This window comes from Taeniopygia guttata, chromosome 4A, assembly GCF_048771995.1.
Source record: "Taeniopygia guttata chromosome 4A, bTaeGut7.mat, whole genome shotgun sequence".
Lineage (NCBI taxonomy): Eukaryota > Metazoa > Chordata > Aves > Passeriformes > Estrildidae > Taeniopygia > Taeniopygia guttata.
Genome location: NC_133029.1, coordinates 7,199,615 through 7,212,365, shown reverse-complemented (window position 1 = coordinate 7,212,365; position 12,751 = coordinate 7,199,615). Strand labels below are relative to the sequence as shown.

The 12,751-nt window shown below is 43.6% G+C and overlaps 1 protein-coding gene across 1 annotated transcript in view; it reads right to left on the bottom strand.

The window, feature by feature from the left end:
• Positions 1-12,751, bottom strand: part of HS6ST2 (heparan sulfate 6-O-sulfotransferase 2) — a 127,673-nt gene that overhangs the window by 42,868 nt on the left and 72,054 nt on the right. The gene's annotated exons all lie outside the window — the stretch shown is intronic.

Sequence of the window (12,751 nt, the reverse complement as noted above, 5' to 3'; positions counted from 1 at the left end):
ATTTAAGGCTCCAAATTCCAAAGTTTACACCACTTACTGCAAAAAAAATAGAGGTAAGAGCACAAAGTACCGCAATGCTGGGGAAACTGCATGGTGACAAAAAAAACCAAACCAAACAACCCAAAAAAAACCAAAAGGAAAGGAAACAGTCTGGAAGGTGGCCTGTTTCTGCCCTAATTAGCTATTGTTTTGGCAAACCCAAGGGAAATGCAGTGAAAACAACCCTGTGACTCCACATACCCAAAACACAGAGAGAAGCTCTGGATGGGCTCTGAACTGGAAATGATGGATGTGGCTCACTCACACTGTAATTAAACCTCCTTCCACAAAATAAGAACAGCGATCTGTGTCCTGCCACAAAAACCTGCTGCATCATGGAAATGGAAAAGAGTAGGCAAACCTGAGAGGAATTACCAATGATTTTGTTATGCCTGCTGGTAAGATTGCAAACTCAAGAAAGGAAACAGTTTGCTCAGACCTGATTGTCTCTGCTGGGCATCAGGAAAGGGGCACAGCTGGAGAGTCCCCCTGAGCTGGCACCAAGAATGCAGCCACCACACCTGGGTGCTGCTGCTCTGTCCTCTGATTGCAAGGAGTTGGAGGTGAGCAGGTGAAAGAGTAAATTTGGGCAGGGCTGGACCCTGCTCATCTCATGCCAGCCAACCTGCCCCATGCCTGGTGGTGCTCATGCAGGACCCAGCACACTAACAACAGCAGCTTTCCAGGAGTGAAGGCTGTGCTGGGGAGCAACTCCAAACCAGCAACCAGAGGCAGCCCAGGATCAAGCCTTTAAAACCTGCAAAAAACCCGAGAATCCTTCAGCTACACAAACACATCCATGCTTGGTTATTTGTATTTGGCTTCATCTTGTAGCATTTAGGTTCTTGTCTTCGAGCTGTTTTTATGAGCAGGAGGATTAGAAATTTATTTTGCTCCTTGAAGAAGAATAATACAAGTAGAATCTTAGCTCCTAGAGGGGACCCATCATAATAACAATTTCAAGAGGTTGCATTTGGTGGGTTCCTAAATGTATTATGCTGTGTTTGGCACTCACACGGCCCACCAAATTCAGTTTTACCCTGGCTGGTATTTTGCAGCACTAATACCTAATCACTGAGGACAGAATGGGACATACCACAGACCGTTCCATTTCAATTGCTGGCTATTTCCTCTCCAAAATGTAAAGCAAAATCCAGGTTAGACAAAAGATGCCAATCTGTATGCATTGTGTAATAACAATGAGCTTACCTGCCAGTAGGAATTTCCAGAAGAGTTAAGATGAAAACCAGAAGATACCAAATATCCAATCATTTTGAGTGTTTCCAATCATTGCAGGTGAAAGGCATTAGGAGAGAAACAAAAAGACACTGATTAGCATAACAATACAGTGTTTGCAACACATTTTTAACACTCTTAATTGCATTCATAATACCAGTGAGAACAAGAGCTGTCAGGACAGTTTTCCTTTATACGATTTGCTTATATTTGAGATTGGATTTACACCATTTTTCACAATACTGGGCTCCAATTTACAGCCCTAACTCAGGTAAAGCTCACACAACAACCACAAAATTGCAGACGAGACAAGGAAAGCTTTGCAAAGCTTGGCCTGAAGGTACAGCTCCTCTAGCCAAGAAAATACGAAAACCCCAAAAAGGTCCAGAAAGGAGACAGCTGTAATTTATACCCTGTGGCAAGCAGAATTCAAAGTCTGCTCTGCTTTTACCAAGATTTCTATCTGCAGCTGCATGGTGCATTTCAAATTCCTTCTTTTTCCTTGTGGAAATCAAAACAAAGCCATAAGAACTTCATTCCAGCACCAGTCTGTTGCCCATATAACTTTATGTGATCAAGCCTCACATAACTGTAATAAAAGAACTCTGTAAAACATAGTTTTATAATACTTGAGCATACATTTAAACAGCTGAGGAGTTCCTCCAACCTGATGGAGCACACTGCTTTCCATCTATTCCTGGAGACTGCAATTTTCAGGTGGGTTTCACTGCTCCTTTGTGGCTCACATTCCTGCCCAGTAGCTGGATGGAAACTCGTAGGGCACTCACTTACAACTAACCTGGCTCTTGGAAAAGAAGCAATTCTCATTTGAGCAGCAAGAGGAATCCACCTTTGCAGTGCATCCTTAGGAAAAGACACACAGGGGGTAGCTACACAGAAATTCTGACTGGAATTTGTATTTCTTTTTCTTGTAGTGTTTATTTGTTGGTTTGGTTTTTTTCCCCTCCTTCTTTAAAAGTTAAGGAAAATAAATGAACTGGAATCTCAAAGATAAAATAAGAAACACAGGATAAAACAGACAGAAATACTGTAAGGAACTATCTCTTTACATCTGATTACACACTGGACAACCTGAGCTCCTGTAATCATATGAAATCAGAATCTGATCTGCTGTTAAACACACAAATAGTTTCTACTCCCTGATTACTAGGAAAAGCTTGAAAGCGTGATCCCCACAGGCCTGGAATAAGCAAATAAAGAAAACCCAAATTTGGCTGTGATCCTGCAAAGCACTTAAGCACAAGCTTAGCTTTGCAAAATCAATGGGACTTTGTGAGCTTCTAGAGAACTTCAAGCTCATGAGAGATTTGTGGGATCAAATCAAGAAAAAAATCGGAAGGTCTTAAGTCTTAACCTAATGGTATTTCAGCTTCTCTAATGCCTGAAGTTTTAATTTAAATGCTGAGGACTAAGCTTAATATGTTTGCATAAAATTATTTACTCAGCAATCTTTAAAAAGGTGAAAGGTCTTAGAAGACCTTCAGTGGGGGATCTGGCAGAGCATCTATCAACCACCACCCCAGTGTCCCTAGGTGGGATAGCAGCAGACCCAAAAATGTAGAAGACAAAACTCCCACTTATATCTATCATTACAGCACTTTATCCAGTGCCTTCAACATAAATATTACTTCCATGCCTGTGTCACTTCAAGTCTGCACAGTTTAAAATAGAAAAAACCCTTCAAAATTGTTACTGCACTTCACTCCAAGCTGTTACAACCTTGAAAAGTAAAATAACAGAAACTGTCTAAATTTTGAAGCATTTGGGAAGAAAAAAATTACAATCTATAAGGATTTTGCTCAAATGTCTGCCAGGCACTGCGTGGTGCAATGAGTCTTCAACCAACATGTTTACTCGTATCAGCTAACAAGAAAGTGACTATAAACAAGAGCTCAGAATGAGCTTAACACTGTTTATTTGTTTGGGTTTTCTTTTTTCTTTTTAATTCAAATAATTTAGCCCTCAAAACAGACATCTTTCTGATGGGAATTCACTGGTTTACCATCTCCCCAAGAGTCAATGCATGCAGTTACTAACAACGGGAAAATCAAAAAATCAATGCCAGACTCAACAGCAACTTCTTCATTTACTACTGGTGTTTTTAATGAGTCTGAACCAGAAAGTCAGGGGGAGGTACCTGATGACAATGAACAGCCCTGATGGTCCCTGCAACCCAAGGGGGAAGGCAAAGCTCCTCTCCCACCCAAAGCACCCACTGTAGCATCATGGCTCTTCATCCAAAGAGCCCAACGAGAAAGGTCAGCAGAGCACATCAAAGTTGATACTGTACAAGAAAAACCATAAAAGTGTGACTGCACAGACTTCAAGGAGAGGGAAAAAACTATGAACAAAAAAGATACTGTACTGTAAAGCGAGCTGAAGTGCTTTCCAACCAGTACTGAAGTAGACTAAACCTCTGCTATCCCCTTGTTTTAAACCTATTTGCAATCAAGAGCAGGATAAAGACTACACTCGAAAGTCATTAGTAAACTACATTTTGAATTATTCCTTTATAGTAGCTGTTAAACCGTAAACACACATTTTGCTAATGCTCATTTCTCATATTTTCCCCCAAATGTTGTTTTTACTGCTGGATTGCAATGATAAACACCAGCGACTCCAATATTTCTTCTACTTTCTTTGAGAATGAAGGCACATTCCCCCAGCAATGTATTCACCAAGGTACCAATCACATTTTTTAAAGTAAGTGGATTTGATGATGAGAACTGCTGAACAAATCTTCAGCAAATGGTGTTTATTGCCTATGTGAACGTTAACCGTGCCACGCCAGCTGATATACTGGTCCTTAAAGCACTCAGCTCCTGTATTTATAGGAACAGCTCTCCTGATCCAGAGCACGAATTAGCTGAGCAAAGCCTGGCCATTTCCATCCCTCACACACCCTCCAGTGCCACCGTGATTTGCATTGCAGACTTCACGCTCATCCGCGCGCATCTTCCCTGTAAAATACATTTCTGCCCGAAGCTCCGCAAAGATTAAAGAGTCTTACATTCTGCAGTTGGTTTTCCTAAAGTGCTTCCTGCCTACCTTAGCAAGGGACATTTCTTAGCAGGAGGGTTTAAATAATTTCTTGCTGATGACAAGTTATGTGATGAGTCACCTATCCAAGTGAGGGGATATCCACGCCCACACGTCGTTTTTTGCCCCAAAAGCAGAAATCACCTTGCAATTCCTGCAGGCCACCTGACTTGACTGTGAAGCTGGCTCTGCTATAAGGAAAGGATTGAAAAGATGGCCAGAGACCCTTTCCAACTTCCCACATCCTCTGACTCCAGGCAGACACCGATGCATCCGCAGGCAGCCCATGCCAGCATGCAGAACCCACAGCCCAGAAATGCAGATGTGCAATTCCCTGCCCAAGCACTGTGAACAGCACCAGAAAAAGGCAGCTGCAGGGTGCTTCAATCCTGCAAGCAGTGCAATATTCCCAGTTTACAGGCAGGTTCCTGACACAGACCAGTTATTTTGCCATCTCTGCAGCCTCTGTAGAATGCCATATCTCCCTTGAATGAACCATGGGCTGAAACAGCTCTGGATGCACATGCAGTCACTCAGTTTGGACAGGACAGAGCCCACACATTCCTCTGTAAATTCAGTTCCTCCAGAAACATAAACTTTGTATGCCACAAGGCCAGGAAAAAATGTTACATGAAAATCTGAATATTAAGAATTATTATAAGTTAGTCACTGAATACCATACTCTACGCTAATTTTTAATAGCCTGAACACTTTCCAATTTGTCTGTTTTTCTCAGTCAAGAGTTTGTGTTTGCAGAGATCTTGAGAAATTGGAGAAACTGCACAGAGTGAAACAGAGCAAGTCAAGGACAAAGCTGCAAACCTTAGCGTCCATTTGGAGTTTGCAAGATTCTTAAGAGATATTTTTTTCCAGTCAAGCTGATTAATGCTGTTTTAATGTGCAATATTTTGTGTTTAATAACCCCGGCCTTGCTTCTGAGAGGAGGAAAGGGTTTTACAGTTCAGCATTTTACAGTCAGTTTTGCAAAGGGCTACCACTAGATTGCACCCATAATTTTTTATGCTGCCACCTCCGACAGCAGATGGCAAACTGCCAAGGTGGAGTCCAACTTCCTGCCTGGAATAGCAATGTTTTGGGGCAGAGGGGGACAAAATGTGGCTGCAAAAATAAGAAATGCAAAACCAAAAGCAAAGCAAAATAGCTTGGCCAAGGCTGCTAAAATTAATTATGCAAGTGTATGTATTTTTTTAGAAGTCTCCATCCCCCGGGAACTCCTCAAACAACAAAAAAATGGAAAATCATTTTACTCCTCCCTCAATCACTGACCATCCCAGCCTGAGATTATATGCACTAATAAAAACAAGATGGGAAGAACATCTGGCAAAAAGCATTCAGGGTCAGTGTTCTGCATCACTGCTCTGAGGGAGCTGTCCCAGGAGAGCCACTGCCCACCTGCCACTGGTGCTTACAAGAGAGATGCTACTCAGGGCAAAAACCCCATACCAAGGGGACAGGCTATTCCTGCTATACATTTCCAAACCACCTCTTGCAGAAGGTTACATCCAGACCCAAAGCCAATCCCAAAACACAACCAAGAAACCTGTGCTGAAGATGATTTGCTTTAGTTAAAACTTCTTTGCATGTCCACAGAGCAGAAAGCCAGCGTTTTATTATGATAAACTCCTACCACAGGAAGGGCTTCACTTTTAATTACACCATTTTAAGGTTATATATTGTTTTCTGGCCCTTAGATGTAATTAAATATAGATGTTCTCAGAGCTTAATGTCAGTTTAAATTCCAGGCCAGAGCAAGTAATTTGTTTGCATGTTCAATGAACAAACCATTTCTCCCACGTTTCAAAGACCTGTGCTCATGCATCATGTATAAAGGTTGCCTTTCTCCAAGCTAAAAGGTCAAACAGAACTGAAATTACACTTGGCCCTCTAAGGAGGAAGCGAGGTCCCTAAAAACCAGAAATCAAAATTTTGATCTTCCTGCCTTGAAAATTTTATAGCTCCAAATTTTCTAGTGCCTGACTCACTAGTGTGATCTCAAATGCTTCCACACTGGCTTGTGTCAACATGAGCTGCACATAGCTAAGGGTGCACAGCTATTGGGGTGATTGTGCAAGGGTTTGGGATTATTCTTCCTGGCATCATCTATCTCAATGTTGATGGTGAGCCACAGTCCGAGACAGACCATCAGATTAGATGTAAAATGCCCATAAAATAAACACTGGCATCTCCCAACCTCTGCACCACCAATGTTTGCTCAATTACAGTGGATTAAAACTGGTAGCTGGAGACTTGTGAGAAACGAGCTGATGAGGACAGTTCACAGCAGGAACCGTGGGGTCTCCTCACCTCAGTTCCCAGCTGAGCTCTGTGTGGGACAGATGGCAGCAGGATGGCACACAAACACCAACTTCCCACATGTGCAGTCACTCCCCTGCTAAGCCAGGACTACAGCCCTCCAAATCACTAAGCTTAACTTAGTCAAAACCCACCTTTTTTGAAAATTTTCTTCTCTGAAGGCCTTGCCCACTATTTGTTTATTTATAAAATTTATTTAAGGTTGCTCCTCATAGATTTGTCTGAGTTGCAGTGACTCCTGCACACAAGCAGCCACCACCAAAGAGATGTGCATGTCAAGGCAGTTTGTCTCACAATTTCAGAGGAAACTTTCCTGCTCTGCAGGGAGCATCCCTTTTCCAGCATGGGGTCAAATCATGTACAGAGGCAGCCCTACATGGAGCAGGCTGTGTTTTTCCTGTTCCCATGCCAAAAGGCCTAAGAAAGCTTCTCCCACGAGCAACAATGAGTTACTAATCCCAGGTTTCGCTTATCCACTGTGAATGCATCCTTTTCTAAAAAGCATTGTTCGATCCCCTAAAAAAAGCACTGGAAACACACCAAAATCATTGTGTTGCAGTAATTGCTAGCAATTTTGCTCAGCTTACAAGTACAGAGCTTTCATTTCAATACCACTTCAAAAGTCAGCTGGCACAGGAAGATTGGCCCATTTCTTGATTTACTTTGCATTACTCTTGGTAAAAGAATGTTTTACAAGTGAAGTGCTCCACTGAGACTGAGTGGTAACTTGTTTGTTCTCAGATGCTTCCTCCACTGGGATTACACTGCTCTCACTAGAATTGGCAGTGAGGGCACTGGGGTGAAATCACACCTTCACAATTCTGAGACTTCCACAGGACTGTTATTTAAAGTTGCAAAACTTTATTCACCTAGGGAGGTAGAGGGGCTGTGCAAGCAGACACATTCATTTCCAGCCACTGTCCCCTGGGATCTGCCTCCCCTCTGACACCAATTCTGCAGAAAGCATGTCTGAAAACAATTCAGAATGTCAGAAACCCCCTTGCACATGACCCCTGCCAGGCTGCGATGCTCCTGTTGTTACCTGCAGCTTCCCACGCACAGCAGCACCTTGGCCAGGGAGCTGCTCCAGCCCTTTACAAAACACACAATTCATGACTCCTCCTGGTGCCCACTGCTCATCGTTCCTTGCCATTGTTTTGTTTCCACCTCTGAAAGCATCTGCAGCACCAGGGGCTCTGCAAACACCACCCATCCCAGTATCCACCACATAAAATTGAGTTTTATCTATTTCAAAGCACAAAGAAGAGACCCTGCAGAAAAATCAGGAGAACCCTGGCAGCGCTGAAGCTGCATCAGTACTTCTTGTCTCCTCTGTTTTGCTGCACTTTTTGTACTGAGAGTTAAAGCACAGACATGCAAGGAAGTCAGGCCCAGGTTATTCAGCTTCTAGCCTCTGGCTCTTGCTATGGATCCTGCACTAGATTAAAGAGCATTTTAATAGAAGTGATTTTCTCTGCAGGAAGGTATTTAACCACAGTCCCGTGGCCACCTTTGTGGCAATTTGAAAAGCTCAAGGACATCTGCATCCCACTCCAGCACTCACTTCCAGGTATCTTTTCCAAGGAGGTGGTCCCCATGGCGCCCTGATGTGCATGGTGGGACAATGCAGTGGCTAGTGGGACAAAGTGCCACCACACTGTGCACTGAGCCCACGCTGCCACCAGCTCCCACAGCACCTACTCTGCATCGTCCTCAGCACAGGGCACAGACCATGGGGGAAACACTGATGCTGGGGAACAAGAGGGAACTTTCACCCGGTGCAAAAATGAACAGGGATTTGGTCAAGTGATTTTCTTCTTTTCACTGATGGTTTTCTGAGCTAAAGTAAATTAATTAAAAAAAAAAAAAAAAGTCAAATCTTCTGATAGGTTTCCTCAGCCTATTTAATTTTTTTAAAAAAGTATTTCCTGATCAGCTGCACAAGAAATCATTTGCCATGACATTAAGTATGCATTATTTACTTAATACATGGTAATTTATATTGACAATGGCAATAATTCTCTGTGCTGAAGGCACTGGATGCTGACTAGTCCCCAAAGGAGATGCCACTACCTAGGCTGACTGAAATACTGCACAGTAATTTCAGACATTGGTAGTTTGATACTAGCTTTGAGGAGACAGAAAACAGCAGAAATGTCTAAAACATCCTTCTAAAATTTCTCTCCACTGAGGTACTTCAGCACCTATTTCATCATAGGAGCAACAGGATTTAGCATTACTTGATCATCTGGGGTTAAAAGAGAGAGGATGGAGGAAGGTTAAGTGACAGTAGTACAGGAAACTCCATATTTTTGCTATCAATAGTTAATCTACTGTGTCACATTTCTTAGAGAATTAAATGAAATGCAGCAAGTGCTGTGTAAAATTGGAGCTAGGGAGCAGAATGATTTTGTAGAGCAAATAACTGTCTCATACTGGCTGTTTTATGCCCTATTGAACAACCAGCAGTTTATGAAAACAAAGTTTCATAAATACCGGTGGAGATTTCCTTCCCAGGAAGCACTCTGTGGCTTTAGAGGGGTCCAAATGAAAGTGGGAAGAGCAACCTGAGGGCTGAGGAATGAGTCCCTGGCCAGTGCTGTGGGTCTGGTGAAGAGAACAAGAAGCATGGGGCAGGGAGGCTCCTGCTGGAGCAGCATCACTGCTTTGCTCCATGCTGTCACAGCTGGACAGGCTCAGCAGCTGGAGTGGCCCAGGCAGCATAAGGAAACCCAGTGGTCAGGGTTTTGAGCATCAGAGCCCATAAAAGATTACATATTAGGAAGAAATTCTTCCTTCTGAGGGTGAAGCACTGGCACAAGTTGCCCAGAGCAGCTGTGGCTGCCTCATCCCTGGACTTGTTCCAGGCCAGGTTGGATGGGACTCAGAGCAACCTGGGATAGTGGAGGGAGTCCCTGCTCATGGCAGGGGGCTTTAAATGATCTTTAAGGTCCTTTCCAACCCAAACCATTCCATGATACTATTTTAAACCTTCCTGCTGCTGGTCAGGGTCCCAGCACCTCCGACTGAGAAGGGCCAGAGCATAGCACTCAGCACATGGATGCAATTGCAATGGGGGGGAAAGGGCCACTTTGAGGGCTCCCCTGGCAGCAGGATGGAGGAAAACTTCTGGGAATACCTCTGAGGACTGCGAAAAGTAGGATCTTAAATTTATTTTTTTTAGAAGATTGTAGAGAAAACAAAAAACACTCATGCAAATCACATACAGGCTCACTGAGGCTTCTTGCCACATACCAGGGCTCATCCTGGAGGAAAAAAGCCACTGAACCTCATAGAGCATTACAATCCAAATGGAAAAAGCCTGGTCATTAAATCACTTGGTGTTGTGGTACACATGGCTGTTTGCATTATTGAGTCATTTTCACATACAAGCCTTTACCCAGAGCTCTGAATGCTCTGTATCACCCACAGCACGTGAGCTGGAGCCCTCAGCATTTGCTGAGAGGACTCAGCAGACACAAAAATGTATTACTTTCATCTCAACTAAAAACCTGTTACCTCCATGACTCAGCCTCACCTACGGCAGAAGGGTAATTCTGACTTTCCTTATAAAACCAGGATTTTTGCCACATGCTATTGCAATTGGAAATACTATTTTTAACACCTCAAGTGCAGCTAATTTTTTTTTAAGTTAAATCATAGTGAACCTAAATTAATTTTTACAAAATGAGTCAGGCACAAACACTTCATACTGCAATCAAATATTTTCCTCTGTCGCCCTCTTGCCACCCTCACCTCCAAAAACAACCATCAGCATCAGCACAACATGCAGACACACACCAGCTTTGTTCATGGGATGCTCCAAGACACACAAAATAACTTTCTGCGTGAATTTCCCAAGAACAAGCAAAATTTAAGAAAAACAAAGAAAACATTATTATGAACCACGTTGGTAACGCTTCAAAAACCTGGATTGAAGAATTATTGACCACCTCTGAAAGCCATTTCACTGTGAGAAAAACACAGTCTGAGCATCACTGGGTCTGAGAAGAAGTGCTAACTCCCAAAGTATCAAGGCCCTGAAAGCAAAGCAATAAAATGTATGTTTTATGAAGTTTCCTTGCAAGAAGGCTCCATCAGTTACAGCCCCCACGGGAAGCAGCAGGCGGCCAGCACCAAGGGCTGTGTTTTTGCCATAATGTGCTAATGCTGGCTGTATTTTATACCTCTCTGGACAACACCACAGCACCCCAGCTCTCTGCTCTGTAGGACATGAGGCTGACATTGAGCATACCATCATTATCAAGCCTCCCTTCATCTCTCTGTTCAAGCTACACCACAAAACCCACCCTGCACCCCACTCCCCTCCTGCAGCTCTGCTGGGCTCTGCCTTGCCTGCTGGATGCAGTCAGCAAGCATGGCTGGTGTGAGAGAGGGCGAGTCAAGGAGAAGGTTGCTGTCAACAGCTAACTTTCCTGGCCTGACCCTCTGATAGTTTTTTTTATGTTTAAATGATCTGATTAAAATCAGCAATGAATTATGCAACATCACTTGATAAGTCCAACCCCAACAGTTCTTGAAGAATCCCATTTTAAAGTTAAATTGGAGTTTGATCCTTTATCTCAAAGCTTTAATAAACTAAGTGAGCCATGTGCTGTAGTCTCCATGGAATTGTTTTTCAGCAGGCTGGGGAGCTCTCTCCCTTCCCATCCTCAAGTAGACAGGAAGCTCAGGAGCTCTCTCTGACCTACACAAGAGCAACTCCTGCAAAACAAAGGTCTTGCTCTCCTCCCCTGTGCTGCAAGCAGTTTCATTTGCCAGCCAAGTTTTTCCAGCCTTGCATCCACCAGCTCTCTATAGAAAACACCCATTACTGCTGCTGTCACACCATACCCCTACAAGCCATCACTTTGGGAAGTGCAACCATTTTTCCTCAGCCTGTTCTTGGTTTCACCCACTCTTTGAAGACACCTTTGCAGTGTTTGTGAGCCAGCAAGCCTTGCACCTGATCTTTATCTCAGTTTCACAGAGTTTAACATAGAGAGCATCTCTGCTCCTACCCCAGCACTGCTCTCCCAGCCTGGGAGCGTGATGATTCCTCACTGATTCCAGGACAACTGGCCTCTTTCTCCTTTGTGGAATCATCAGCAAGAAAAATGGCTGTAGCCATTAATGGGACAAGTATTTTGATGGATGAACTATCACAGCACTGCTTGCTGTAACATTTCATACTGCAGCCAGTTCCTCTCTTGCCAAATGATGGAAGACCAAATCTGCAAAAGTAAGGGTTTCTACTTGTCCATCTGTTTTCCCTACTCTGGGCAGCAATCATAAAGATTCCATCCATGAGTACTTTAGTGGAGAGGCTGAACAGATGCCTTGCTGGAATGTTAACTGCAGTTCGGGTTTCCAAACTTCTGGGGCTTCCCTTTTTGGAGATGGGGTAAAGAGGGTGAAGTCTAGGACCCCCAGGATCCCAGCACTCAGCAAAGCAGTGCTGGAGATGCAAGATCAAGTTTCATCTTGTGAAAGCAGAGCAGAGCACCACTGCAAGGTCATGCAAGAGGCTGGAAAAAAGGATATTGAGAGCACAAATCCAAATGTCCAGAATGGGAACACCTGCCTTGGCTCCACTGCAGAGCTACAGCATTAATGGAGCCACTGCTGAGAGGAAAAAAACAACACACACCTCTAACAAAAGCCTTTATAAAGCACTAAAAGACTGTGTGAGCCTGTGCCACTCCAGGCCTTGACTTCCTGTGCCTCGTTTGTGACGTTACCAAAATGGACAATATAATTAATTAAATTAAAATGTATTAAGCAATCCAGCAGGAAGGCAGAGCTGCCTATTTCAGTTCTCCTGAAGTACCAATTATTACAGCAGGGGGAAAGAAAACAGCCATCATCATAGCCCTGGTGCCATTAAAAATAAAATCCAGGGGGAAAATAAGCATAAGGAATGGCAAAGCACAATGTGTAATTATGGCCCAGTAAAAACTGGGAACAGGAACAGTCACTGCAGAGAAAACCAGGCAGAAACAGGAGCGAAAGAGGCAAGCTGCTTGCTCCCTGCATGACTCCAGGCCATCCTGAATGAGCAGTGGCCAATGGCTCATTACAC